The sequence below is a fragment of the Triticum aestivum genome, chromosome 6A (assembly GCF_018294505.1).
Source record: "Triticum aestivum cultivar Chinese Spring chromosome 6A, IWGSC CS RefSeq v2.1, whole genome shotgun sequence".
NCBI lineage: Eukaryota > Viridiplantae > Streptophyta > Magnoliopsida > Poales > Poaceae > Triticum > Triticum aestivum.
In genome coordinates this window covers 561,055,834-561,069,214 of record NC_057809.1, presented here as the reverse complement: position 1 = coordinate 561,069,214, position 13,381 = coordinate 561,055,834, and the positions used below count along the sequence as shown (strand labels likewise).

General features: G+C 41.6%; 1 long non-coding RNA gene across 1 annotated transcript; it reads left to right on the top strand.

The window, feature by feature from the left end:
- The first annotated feature begins 10,188 nt into the window (after positions 1–10,188).
- On the top strand, positions 10,189–12,159 carry LOC123131040 (uncharacterized). Its single transcript, XR_006464053.1, has 2 exons — positions 10,189–10,499; positions 11,845–12,159. It is a non-coding gene; the product is annotated as an uncharacterized lncRNA (long non-coding RNA).
- The last annotated feature ends 1,222 nt before the right edge of the window (positions 12,160–13,381 follow it).

Sequence of the window (13,381 nt, the reverse complement as noted above, 5' to 3'; positions counted from 1 at the left end):
TCTTGCCTGTGTTATAAGGTGTGAAATTGAGTAAGACTCAAAACCCGACCATGGCAGAAGATAGAAAGAGAATGAAAGTCATTCCCTATGCCTTGGCCATAGGTTCTATAAAGTATGCCATGCTGTGTACCAAATCTATTGTATACCCTACACTGCTTTTGGCAAGGGAGAACAATAGTGATCTAGGAGTAGATCACTAGACAGCGGTCAAAATTATCCTTAGTGGAATAAGGATATGTTTCTCGATTATGGAGGTGACAAAAAGGTTCGTCGTAAAGGGTTACGTCGATGCAAATTTTGACACTGATCTAGATGACTATAAGTCTCAATCTGGATACATATTGAAAGTGGGAGCAATTAGCTAGAGTAGCTCCGTGCAGAGCATTGTTGACATAGAAATTTGCAAAATACATACGGATCTGAATGTGGCAGACCCGTTGACTAAACTTCTCTCACAAGCAAAACATGATCACACCTTAGTACTCTTTGGGTGTTAATCACATAGCGATGTGAACTAGATTATTTACTCTAGTAAACCCTTTGGGTGTTGATCACATGACGATGTGAACTATGGGTGTTAATCACATGGTGATGTGAACTATTGGTATTAAATCACATGGTGATGTGAACTAGATTATTGACTCTAGTGCAAGTGGGAGACTGAAGGAAATATGCCCTAGAGGCAATAATAAAGTTATTATTTATTTCCTTATATCATGATAAATGTTAATTATTCATGCTGGAATTGTATTAACCGAAAACATAATACATGTGTGAATATATAGACAAACAGAGTGTCACTAGTATGCCTCTACTTGACTAGCTCGTTGATCAAAGATGGTTATGTTTCCTAACCATAGACATGAGTTGTCATTTGATTAGCGGGATCACATCATTAGGAGAATGATGTGATTGACATGACCCATTCCGTTATCTTAGCACCCGATTGTTTAGTATGTTGCTATTGCTTTCTTCATGACTTATACATGTTCCTATGACTATGAGATTATGCAACTCTCGTTTATCGGAGGAACACTTTGTGTGCTACCAAACGTCACAACGTAACTGGGTGATTATAAAGGTGCTCTACAGGTGTCTCCGACAGTACATGTTGGGTTGGCGTATTTCGAGATTAGGATTTGTCACTCCGATTGTCGGAGAGGTATCTCTGGGCCCTCTCAGTAATACACATCACTTAAGCCTTGCAAGCATTGCAACTAATGAGTTAGTTGCGGGATGATGTATTACGGAACGAGTAAAGAGACTTGCCGGTAACGAGATTGAACTAGGTATTGATATACCGGCGATCGAATCTCGGGCAAGTAACATACCGATGACAAAGGGAACAACGTATGTTGTTATGCGGTCTGACCGATAAAGATCTTCGTAGAATATGTGGGAGCCAATATGAGCATCCAGGTTCCGTTATTGGTTATTGACCGGAGACGTGTCTCAGTCATGTCTACATAGTTCTCGAACCCGTAGGGTCCGCCCGCTTAAAGTTTTGATGACAGTTATATTATGAGTTTATGAGTTTTGATGTACCGAAGGAGTTCGGAGTCCCGGATGAGATCGGGGACATGACGAGGAGTCTTGAAATTGTCGAGACGTAAAGATCGATATATTGGACGACTATATTCGGACATCGAAAAGGTTCCGAGTGATTCGGGTATTTTTCGGAGTACCAGAGAGTTACGGGAATATGTATTGGGCCTTATTGGGCCGTACGAGAAAGAAGGAAAAGGGCCTCAAGGGTGGCCGCACCCCTCCCCTTGGTCTGGTCCGAATTGGACTAGGGAAGGGGGGCGCCCCCTTCCTTCCTTCTCCTTTTCCCTTCCTCTTTTCCTATTCCATATGGGAGGTGGAATTCTACTAGGACTAGGGAGTCCTAGTAGGACTCCACACTTGGTGCGCCCCCTCCTAGGGCCGGCCTCCTCCTCCCTTGCTCCTTTATATACGGGTGCAGGGGGCACCCCAAAGAGACAACAATTGATCATTGATCTCTTAGCCGTGTGCGGTGCCCCCCTCCATCATAATCCACCTCAATAATACTGTAGCGGTGCTTAGGCGAAGCCCTGCGTCGATAGAACATCAACATCGTCACCACGCCGTCATGCCGACGAAACTCTCCCTCAACACTCGGCTGGATCAGAGTTCGAGGGATGTCATCAGGCTGAACGTGTGCTGAACTCGGAGGTGCCGTGCGTTCGGTACTTGATCAGTCGGATCGTGAAGACGTACGACTACATCAACCGCGTTGTGCTAACGCTTCCGCTTTCGGTCTACGAGGGTACGTGGACAACACTCTTCCCTCTTGTTGCTATGCATCACCATGATCTTGCATGTGCGTAGGAAATTTTTAAAATTACTACGTTCCCCAACAGCTTCTACGACTACCACTACCGCTTAGTGATAAAGTAAAGCAATTACATGGCGATTGCATTTCATACAATAAAGCGACAACCATATGGCTCCTGCCAGTTGCCGATAACTCCGTTACAAAACATGATCATCTCATACAATAAAATATAGCATCATGTCTTGACCATATCACATCACAACATGCCCTGCAAAAACAAGTTAGACGTCCTCTACTTTGTTGTTGCAAGTTTTACGTGACTGCTATGGGCTGAGCAAGAACCGTTCTTACCTATGCATCAAAACAGTAATGATTTTTCGTCAAGTATGTGTTGTTTTAATCTTCAACAAGGACCGGGTGTAGCCACACTCGATTCAACTAAAGTTGGAGCAACTGACACCCGCCAGCCACCTGTGTGCGAAGCACGTCGGTAGAACCAGTCTCGTGTAAGCGTACGCGTAATGTCGGTCCGGGCCGCTTCATCCAACAATACCGCTGAATCAAAGTATGACATGCTGGTAAGCAGTATGACTATTATCGCCCACAACTCACTTGAGTTCTACTCATGCATATAACATCTACGCATAAACCTGGCTCTGACACCACTGTTGGAGAATGTAGTAATTTTAAAAAAAATCCTACGCACATGCAAGATTATGGTGATGCATAGCAACGAGAGGGGAGAGTGTTGTCCATGTACCCTCGTAGACTGAAAGCGGAAGCGTTATGACAACGCGGTTGATGTAGTCGTACGTCTTCACAATCGACCGATCCTAGTACCGAACGTACGACACCTCCGTGATCTGCACACGTTCAGCTCGGCGACATCCCGCGAATTCACGATCCAGTAGAGCTTCAAGGGAGAGCTTCTTCAGCATGACGGCGTGATGATGGTGATGATGAAGCTACCGGCGCAAGGCTTCGCCTAAGCACTACTACGATATGACCGAGGTGGATTATGGTGGAGGGGGACACCGCACACGACTAAGAGATCAATGATCAACTTGTGTGTCTATGGGGTGCCCTCCTCCCCTGTATATAAAGGAGTGGAGGAGGGGGAGGGCCGGCCCTCTACTATGGCGCGCCCTGGGGAGTCCTACTCCCACCGGGAGTAGGATTCCCCCCTTTCCAAGTAGTAGGAGTAGGAAAGAAGGAAGGGGGAGAAAGAAGAGAAGGAAAGAGGGGGCGCCGCCCCTCCCCTTAGTCCAATTCGGACTAGGCCTTGGGGGCGCGCGGCCTACCCTAGGCAGCCCCTCTCTCTCTCCCCTAAAGCCCAATAAGGTCCATATACTCCCCGGTGAATTCCCGTAACTCTCAGGTACTTCGATAAATACCCGAACCACTCAAAACCTTTCCAATGTCCGAATATAGCCTTCCAATATATCGATCTTTATGTCTCGAACATTTTGAGACTCCTCGTCATGTCCCTGATCTCATCTGGGACTCCGAACAACCTTCGGTACATCAAAACACATGAACTCATAATACCGATCGTCACCGAATGTTAAGCGTGCGAACCCTACGGGTTCGAGAACTTTGTAGACATGACCGAGATTCATCTCCGGTCAATAACCAACAGCGGAACCTGGATACTCATATTGGCTCCTACATATTCTACAAAGATCTTTATTGGTCAAACCGCATAACAACATACGTTGTTCCCTTTGTCATCGGTATGTTACCTGCCCGATATTCGATCGTTGGTATCTCAATACCTAGTTCAATCTCGTTACCGGCAAGTCTCTTTGCTCGTTTCGTAATGCATCATCCTGCAACTAACTCATTAGTTACATTGCTTGCAAGGCTTATAGTGATGTGCATTACCGAGAGGGCCCAGAGATACCTCTCCGACAATCGGAGTGACAAATCCTAATCTTGACCTATGCCAACTCAACAAGTACCATCGGAGACACCTGTAGAGCACCTTTATAATCACCCAGTTACGTCGTGACGTTTGGTAGCACACAAAGTGTTCCTCCTATATTCGGGAGTTGCATAATCTCATAGTCATAGGAACATGTATAAGTCATGAAGAAAGCAATAGCAATATACTAAACGATCAAATGCTAAGCTAACAGAATGGGTCAAGTCAATCACATCATTCTATAATGATGTGATCCCGTTAATCAAATGACAACTCATGTCTATGGCTAGGAAACTTAACCATCTTTGATTCAATGAGCTAGTCAAGTAGAGGCATACTAGTGACACTCTGTTTGTCTATGTATCCACACATGTACTAAGTTCCGGTTAATACAATTCTAGCATGAATAATAAACATTTATCATGATATAAGGAAATATAAATAACAACTTTATTATTGCCTCTAGGGCATATTTCCTTCAGTATTGAGATACCGACTCGGGCAAGTAACATACCGATGACAAAAGGGAACAACGTATGTTGTTATGCAGTTTGACCGATAAAAATCTTCGCAGAATATATAGGAACCAATATGAGCATCCAGGTTCCGCTATTGGTTATTGAACGGAAGTGAGTCTCGGTCATGTCTACATAGTTCTCGAACCCGTAGGGTTCGCACGCTTAACGTTCGATGACGATCGGTATTATGAGTTTATGTGTTTTGATGTACCTAAGGTAGTTAGGAGTCCTAAATGTGATCACAGACATGATGAGGAATCTCGAAATGGTCGAGACATGAAGATCGATATATTGGAAGGCTATGTTTGGACATCGGAATGGTTCCGGATGAGTTCGGGCATTTACCGGAGTACCGGAATCCCCGGGGAGTCAATGGGCCTTATTGGGCCTTAGTGGGAGAGAGGAGGAGGCGGCCAGGTGGAGGCCCCCCAAGCCCAATCCGAATTGGGTGGGGGGCCGGGCCCCCTTTCCTTCCCTCTCTCTCTATCTCTTCCTTCTTCTCCTACTCCTACTAGGAAGGGGGGAAACCTACTCCTACTAGGAGTAGGACTGCCCCCTTGGGCGCGCCCTATGAGGGCCGGCCCTCTCCTCCTCCACTCCTTGATATACGGGGGAGGGGGCACCCCATAGACACACACGTTGATTGTTTAGCCGTGTGCGGTGCCCCCCTCCACAGAATTCCACCTCGGTCATATCGTTGTAGTGGTTAGGCGATGCCCTGTGTCGGTAACTTCATCATCACCGTCATCATGTCGTCATGCTGACGAAACTCTCCCTCGGCCTCAGCTGGATCAAGAGTACGAGGGACGTCACCGAGTTGAACGTGTGCAGATCGCGGAGGTGTCGTGCGTTCGGTACTTGATCGGTTGGATCACGAAGACATTCGACTACATCAACCACGTTTCATAACGCTTCCGCTTTCGGTCTACGAGGGTACGTAGACATACTCTCCCCCTCTCGTTGCTATGCATCTCTTAGATAGATCTTTCGTGATCGTAGGAAATTTTTTGAAATACTGCGTTCCCCAACATGTTCCCTGAGAACCATTATGTGGAATGGGATTCTGATGTTCCAGCCCAGGTGGCTGCGTGTGTTCTGGGCGTTCTGCCTGAGCACTGTTAAGGTATAAAAGCTATGCTTTAACTAAAAAAACTAGTACAAGTTACTGAAAGGCATCTTTAAGTTATAGTACTAAAATGGTTCTTTAGAGGAATTCTTTCATGGCGCGATTTTGTTGATTAAGAACAATAATTATGACACTCATAAGTTTGCTCAAAAATAAAGATAAAGCTAGGGGTTCAGTATGGCTATTAATATAAACTTTATCAAGAAAGCGAGACATAACTAATGCGTGGGTTACCTCGTTCGTCGATCTTGGACAATGCATCTAGGTGTTTGCACCTGATCACTCTTGCACATCGCCATTTCCTCAACCACCGGAATCACTAGGTACATAAGGCTGCAGCAGAGGCACCCACACCATCATAAGGATAAAAGGCACCATAGGAGTTTGTTTTACTTGTCAAGGCTTTGGGGCAATTGATCGAACCACATGTCCGACTAGCTCTTGCATTATTTTCAATGATGGTGCTAGCTCATTTTTTGTGTTCTCCTGGGATGGATCCACCACAAGTACCAAAATAGAGGTAATAACTTTGTTAAACTTTGCAAAAAAGTAGCCCTCTATGAGCATGAGGCATCTGAACAAACACGCGACAACATAAGGTGCATGACACAAATAGCGGTTTAGCCATCATAGGCTTGTCTAAATTTACTTGATTATAAATTTAAACAAGTTTGACTTAAAACAAAATAATATGGCTATGTATTTTGGGAAAGCCTATTTCGTGCCTCTGCTAAGGCCCAATTCAGTTGGCAACTTGAAAAACAAGGAGCCCCCATATCTTGCGTTCAGTGAGAGGGGAGGAACCCTCGCTGAACGGGAGACCGAGATGGGCCAACCCAGAAGAGCAGGAGGCCCTAGCCTCCTTTTTCTGATTTTTTTGTTTTTTGTTTTTGTTTTTGCTTTAATTTTGCACTGTTGTTTACACTTTAAGATTATATATATATATATATATATATATATATATATATATATATATACACACACAAAAAAAAACACTCTGCACAAAACATTTCAAAATTGTTGAACAAGTATTTGAATAATTTTGAACAAGTATTAGAAAAATGTTGAACAAGTATTGGAAAAATGTTAACCAAGAATTCAAAAAATGTTGAACAACTATTTGAATTTTTGTAGTCAAGCATTCGGAAAATATTTAATGTGTATAAAAAAGTTATTAATCGCGTATTAAAAAATGATTTTTTTATCATCTATAAAAATCTTAATCAAGAATTTGAAAAAAAAATGTTGAAGAAGCATTCAAAAAATGTTAATCAAGCAACTGGAAAATGTTGAATATGTATAGAAAAAATATGGGCCATGTATTAAAAAATGATAAATTTTTTGATCATGTATATAAAAATATAAATCAAGCATTTCAAAAATGTTAAACAAATATTTAATAATGTTAATCAAGCATTTGGAAAAAGTTAAATGTGTATAAAAATGTTGACCATGTATTAAACTAATGTTAATCTTTTCATTCGAAAACTTTTAAACAAACATTTGAAAAAGTTAACAAAATGTTTATAGAAAAATGTTGACCAAGTATTAAAAAATATTAATCTTCTATGTGAAGTTTTTTAATCAAGCAATTGACAAATGTGTATTAGAAAAAATATTGACCATTTATTAAGAAAAAAATAAATTTACATTTAAAAATGTAGACATTTATTATAAAAATATTGTTGACATATACAAGAAATGTAGAATGAAAACCAAAAGAAACAAAGAAAACCAAAAAAGAAAGAAAAACAAATAAAAAGGAAATGGAAAAAAACGAAATTAAAAAATGCAAAAGAATAAAAAAGGAATTGATGAAAACCAAGAAAGAAATAAATAAAAATCAAAGAAAGAAAGAAAAGAAAAAACAATAAAACTTATGCAAAGAAACAAGTAAAAACAAGAAAAACGGTGGAAGCCGAGAAAGAAAGGAAGAAAACTGATAACAACCAAGAAAGAATAAATAAAAACCAAAGAAAAAAGGAAAACAAAAAACCAATGTAAATCGAGAAAATAAACAAATAAACAACAAAAACCGTGAAAACAGGAAAAAAAAAGGAAGAAAACAGATGAAAAAGCAAAGAAAACAAAAAGAATCAAAAAACAATGGGGAAACGAAGAAAAAGAAATTAAAACAAAAAAGAAAGCGATCTCTATTTTTATTTTCTATCTACCACCTAAAAGAAACAGAGCATTCCGTTTCCCGTCATACATCAATTTTTCGTCCAACCTCTTCGTTCGCCCCTCCCCACCCCTCCTGTGGTTTTCCTCCCCGTCCCGATTTTCTATTTCACAAGATTTTATTTGACCGGCAGGATCGCATTAGTCTTTTGATGGTAACCTAACAAATATTCTTTGGTAACCCAATAAATTCGGATCAGTCTCCTGTAATCAAGGGCCAATCTCCCTCACATAACCAATCTCCTAATCATTCAGTTGGAAAATAAATCCCAGACAATAGTTATGGAAAATATATCTTTCCCTGAATGTACTCCCGCAATCTCTCAAGCGTAAATATCTCTCTCCAGAGAAATTATCTGTCTCCTGATTTTGCCGCATCTCTTCCTCTCCCAGGCTATCGAACCTCTCTCTCTCGGCCGACCCTCTCTCCAAGAAAAACAACGCGATCCAGAAAATCTCACGTGGTGCCCTCTCGCTTCCAAGCCATGGATGAGTTCAAGCAAAAGAGTTGGAGGTGCAACGCAAAAATCAATATGCATGCCATCCTTCTTCGGGGATGCCTTGCATGGCCCATGTAAGAGATCATGTACGCCCTTGTAATTCCTATCTTGCGGGCTAGCGAATCAACTTGCTTCCCGTTGGACCGGGTTCCAGCATGGGTTTTCGTTTTTCTATTCTTGCTCTATTTTTGTGTGTGATGAAGGTCCATAAAATGAAATGCAAGAAACGGAGCATGGTTGATTTGTTTGTTTCTTCTAAGGCAGGCAATCCATGTTTTGTTAGTGAAGGAAGTACATTTTCCTCTTTCTTAAGCATGAGTTTCAGGTTATTCTAAGTTAATTTAGTACATAGAATGTGTGCTATATATAAAAGGTCCACACAGGCTTGTACTAGATAGTTTACGATTACGAGAATAGACACAATGGGTTTTTGGTACATCTTGTAAAAGACATAGCTGCTCGAACTATTTTTAAACGGTGGAGTTATATAGCATCTTGAGTTTAATTGATATTATGGCAATGTCATCACCGGCAGCACCGACAGCAACAATGAGGGCCAGCTCATGAAGCGAAGAAGAAGAAAAACAACAACAAAAGTTATTTATCGGCTAAAAAAAGTTGACAGTATTTATGTCCTAAGGGTAAATGTTATACATAATATTAGAGTTTTTATGACCCCGCTGCAACGCATGGGCAATTACCTAGAACATAAGATTCCTGTTTCACCTTAATTCCCACCATCCTTTCGTCCAACCTTCCCCATATAATAACCGATCACCTTGATTTACTTACCTTCTGGACTAATGACACTATAATTTAATTGCCAAATTTTTGATTAAAATATAATGTAAATCACGAGCAGAATTTGATGAATATTTATATGCACAATCGCATACTATGAGCAGGTAAATCACTTTTGATCAAAATATAAGGTAAATCACGAACAAAATTTAATGAACATTTATTTACACAATCGCATATTATGGCAGGTAAATCACAAGTTAATGTACTAGAATATTTACATCCCATTGCAACGCATGTACATTGTTCTAATAAGGAAAAACACTATGCGATTGAACCAACAAACTTACTTTTTTTTTCGAAAGACCAGCGAACTCACTCGATCTAACGGACCCAGCGAAGAAATAAATCAGACGAAAATGGGCTAGCGTCACTTAATGCGAGATATCGGCCTCGCGTGAAAAATGAGGGGCACCCCTATTTCTCGCGTTAAGCGAGACAAGATCAACCCTTCGCTGAAGGGAACGGCAGTTGGGCCGGCCCACGTGCGCGGGAAACACCATCTTGTTTTCTGTTTTTGTATTTTTCATACTTTTTGTTTTGTTTTTTTGCTTTCTTTGTTTTACTTTTGTATATATATATATATATATATATATATATATATATATATATATATATATATATATAGAAAGTCTATTAGTGACCCAGGGTGAAGAATAAGTAATTCCTCACCCTGGTCAATCCAGCGAACCCGCCCCCGGTGGCACCCCGTATGGTGAGCCGTAACCTTACGGCTGACCGCCAGGCTCCACCGCTTACACGATGTAATTTTTATGTACACAAACGTAAACTTTCACCTCTTTTGCACATCGGCTACAAACCGTTTCCCAATTGTGGCCTTGTGGGGACTGGGATAGCTAGCCCACGCCACGACCCGTCTCCCACGTTCCTATTCAATCGAGATGAGCGGCAGTTTTGACGGAGAGTGGCGGTGGCGGTGGCTGGTTTGCTGGACGACGGCATGGTGCTCAGCGGGTTAGTTCTGCGGGAAAGTCAATGACGTCAGCGACGTCGTGATCAGGCGTGTGGCCGCGTTGTCCGGCAGCGCGGCGGCCGACGGGTGGTTGTCGCGGCAGCTCTGGCTCGAGGCTGGAGCACGGTTGCCAAGACTGTACAAGGACAAGCATCCATCACGGCCTCCGGATGTAAGGTTTGTGCGCTTCCCTATTTTTTTGCACACGCATGGACATAGTGAGCACGCTGCCCTTGTTCTTCATGCGGCTGTGATCTCCTCCTCTCACACTACATCACATGTTCTGTTGCTAGCCCCTTCCTCCTAGCAGGTAACCATCATGTTTTTGATCTGATTGTTTCCATAATTTCAAGGCTTGTGTGAACCTTAGTAATCCATCTTTGGATCTCATTCTGAGTGCCCATGGGGTGTTTGTGTTAATGCCCAATTGGGAATTGAAGCTGTAACAGTCGTATATTTTGTGAGGAATCTTGGATAAATGAAGGCGCAGGTTCTGAATTTCATTCACTATTGATTCTGAAAAGATTTATTGCATGAGCCTGACGGGTAGAATCCTTATTTGTGCCTGGCTACTTGGTAGTATAGTAAATAAAATTTGCCAAGGGTCAAGGGTAATTCCAAGTGTCCTGACTCTATGGATTCATTATGAACTAGTGTGCATTAGAGCCAAGAAGATGAATCTGTCATTGAATTTAATAATGTAAGATGAAAGTCACAATTCTGAAGTTGACATTCAGAGCAAAAAAGCATGATGCGATTTTTTTCAGTGTGTTCAGCAAGAGGCCCTAGTGACGGGTGACCTCTCTGGCTGGCGACAGTGGGCGCCTTTGGGGGCGAATGCATACGGTGAGCGTGTGGCCTTGGTGACGGGGTTAAGTGTTTTTAACTTTCCTTAGAGCAGGTAGGCTCGACGACGTGGTGCTTGGTTTGCATGGTGGTCACATCAACTCTGCTAATGGTGTTCTGCGTCGCTGGTTTGACCATTACCCCTTCATGCTCTCTGCCAGCCACGGTTGGATGCTCTAGTACGCGCTGCATGCTACAGTTTTTTGAACAATTTCCCTGGCCCAATACCTCTCGGATGTGCAGGTAACTTATGCCCAACAAATAGTGTGGTTGATCTTGATTCGTGGCGAGTTAGCTGTTTTGGTCATAGCTAAACCGGGTGTGTTCTCGTCTAAATTTGATTGCAATATACAAATATTTTTCAGAGCTAACAGGCTATGTAAAGTTGAAAGTGTGTTATCCTGTAAAATTCATGCTTGGGCTAGCTAAATATTTTGCAGAGGTAACGATGCTACTCTGGTTTGTGCTTCCGTTGAAATATAAACAAGGTGTTTAGATGGTTTGCTTGCAAATATGAACAAGGTGTTCAGTTGTAATTCGTTAGATAGAAGAATCCACTTGTGAATTTTCTGCAGAATAAATTGCTTCCACGTTGGACTTTTTCTCTTATTATAAAATAATATCTCTTAGATTCCATGCTTGATTTATAGTGCATTAAAATGTGGCTCTCTTGCAGCTGTCAGAAGTCTACGGACAGTCAAGTAATAGATACGAACCCTTGATTGAAGGAGAACTCTGTGCACTTCTGATAGCATCTGGACCGTAAATCTGTAGCAGGTCCTCAACGTATCATTCCAAGGCATACATGTAGCAGGTCCTGAACATATCATCCAGACCATGTTTCACACGTCGTGTGCTTATGTAATTCGGTTTTTACAATACATCTTTTTTGATCAATAAGCATCTACATTGTTCTTGTAATCTAATTAAAGGCCAACTATTTCTCTGGCATATGGTGAATTGACCATGGAAGGATTTGTCTTGCTAAGCATAATAATGTCGTTATTTGAGTGTAAAACTCATATGCATGGTGCTACTAAAAATGTTATAATATAATACAGAAAAAACCAAAACTCCGAAGAGAATGGGCGCCTCACTTCTTCAATCCAAACCTAGACATGATCATCCTGTGTGATGCCACCTGTTCTCAGTCACCGTAAGCTATTAGCAACATTACACAGTACCAGGGCATGTATTTTAAGAAACATCAATTGGTGAGATTTGCCTTGTTACTTCATTGGATCTTCCAAGAAGGCAAGTGTGATCGCTTTATTATTGTAATTATTGATCCTACTCAGTACAAAATATTCTAAGTGAACATTAGATGTTTGGTTGCTCAAGTACATGATGCATAAGCAAAAGATGACATGATGGGAACCAATAACCAGCATAGAAATATGAAGATCTCTCACAGGACTGACCCTTCTCTTTGTTGTTGCCTCATGTAACCCGTCCTTAGAGATTTTGCTATACAGGTTGGTCATACTAGGTGATTAACCGAGTCTATTGTTGTAAATAATTAAATATTCATTACCTCCATTACATAATTTTCCTTTGCTTGTATGATCAAACAGCATTTCAGAACCAAGACTTCATGGACTGATCAGTATAAAATAAATTATGATTTACACATGTAGTTTGCTAGAGCTAGACGGAAGTATATGGATTGATTCACAAAGACTAGCACTGGCATTATAAGGTGAAAGAAACCAAATGTGTTGTCTATATAACAAAATTCAGTTACATGCGTTCGATACTGAAGCTGAGAGAGTGCGTACAATGTTTGTCATAAACACAGTTTTGGTGACATTTCTACAGCCGGAAATTTCAGTCAACATTCAGAAAGAAGATAGAATATTTTTGGGATAACTGAGGATGCAATTCCAGAAATGATACTTCCAAATTTTTTCTTCCAAAATGAGCTTTTCAGTGCATCAAATCCATGGTTCCTCATGAACAACTCCACTATAAATAGAGAGGGAAAAGACTAAAAAAATCAGGATGCATGCATTATCCGTGACCTAAATCAGTTTTAAGAAGAATCATGGCTGCTCGTCCATACGTGGCGCTCCCACCACGACCTTCTCGCGTGTGACGGGTACTCCAGTCCAGAGGGAGGCGCCTGCATCTCGCCGGAGTGAGCTCTCTGGCCGCCGCCGCGTCTACTTGCGCCTAACAGGATCTTCCATGGCAGTCCACACCCTTGCCGGACT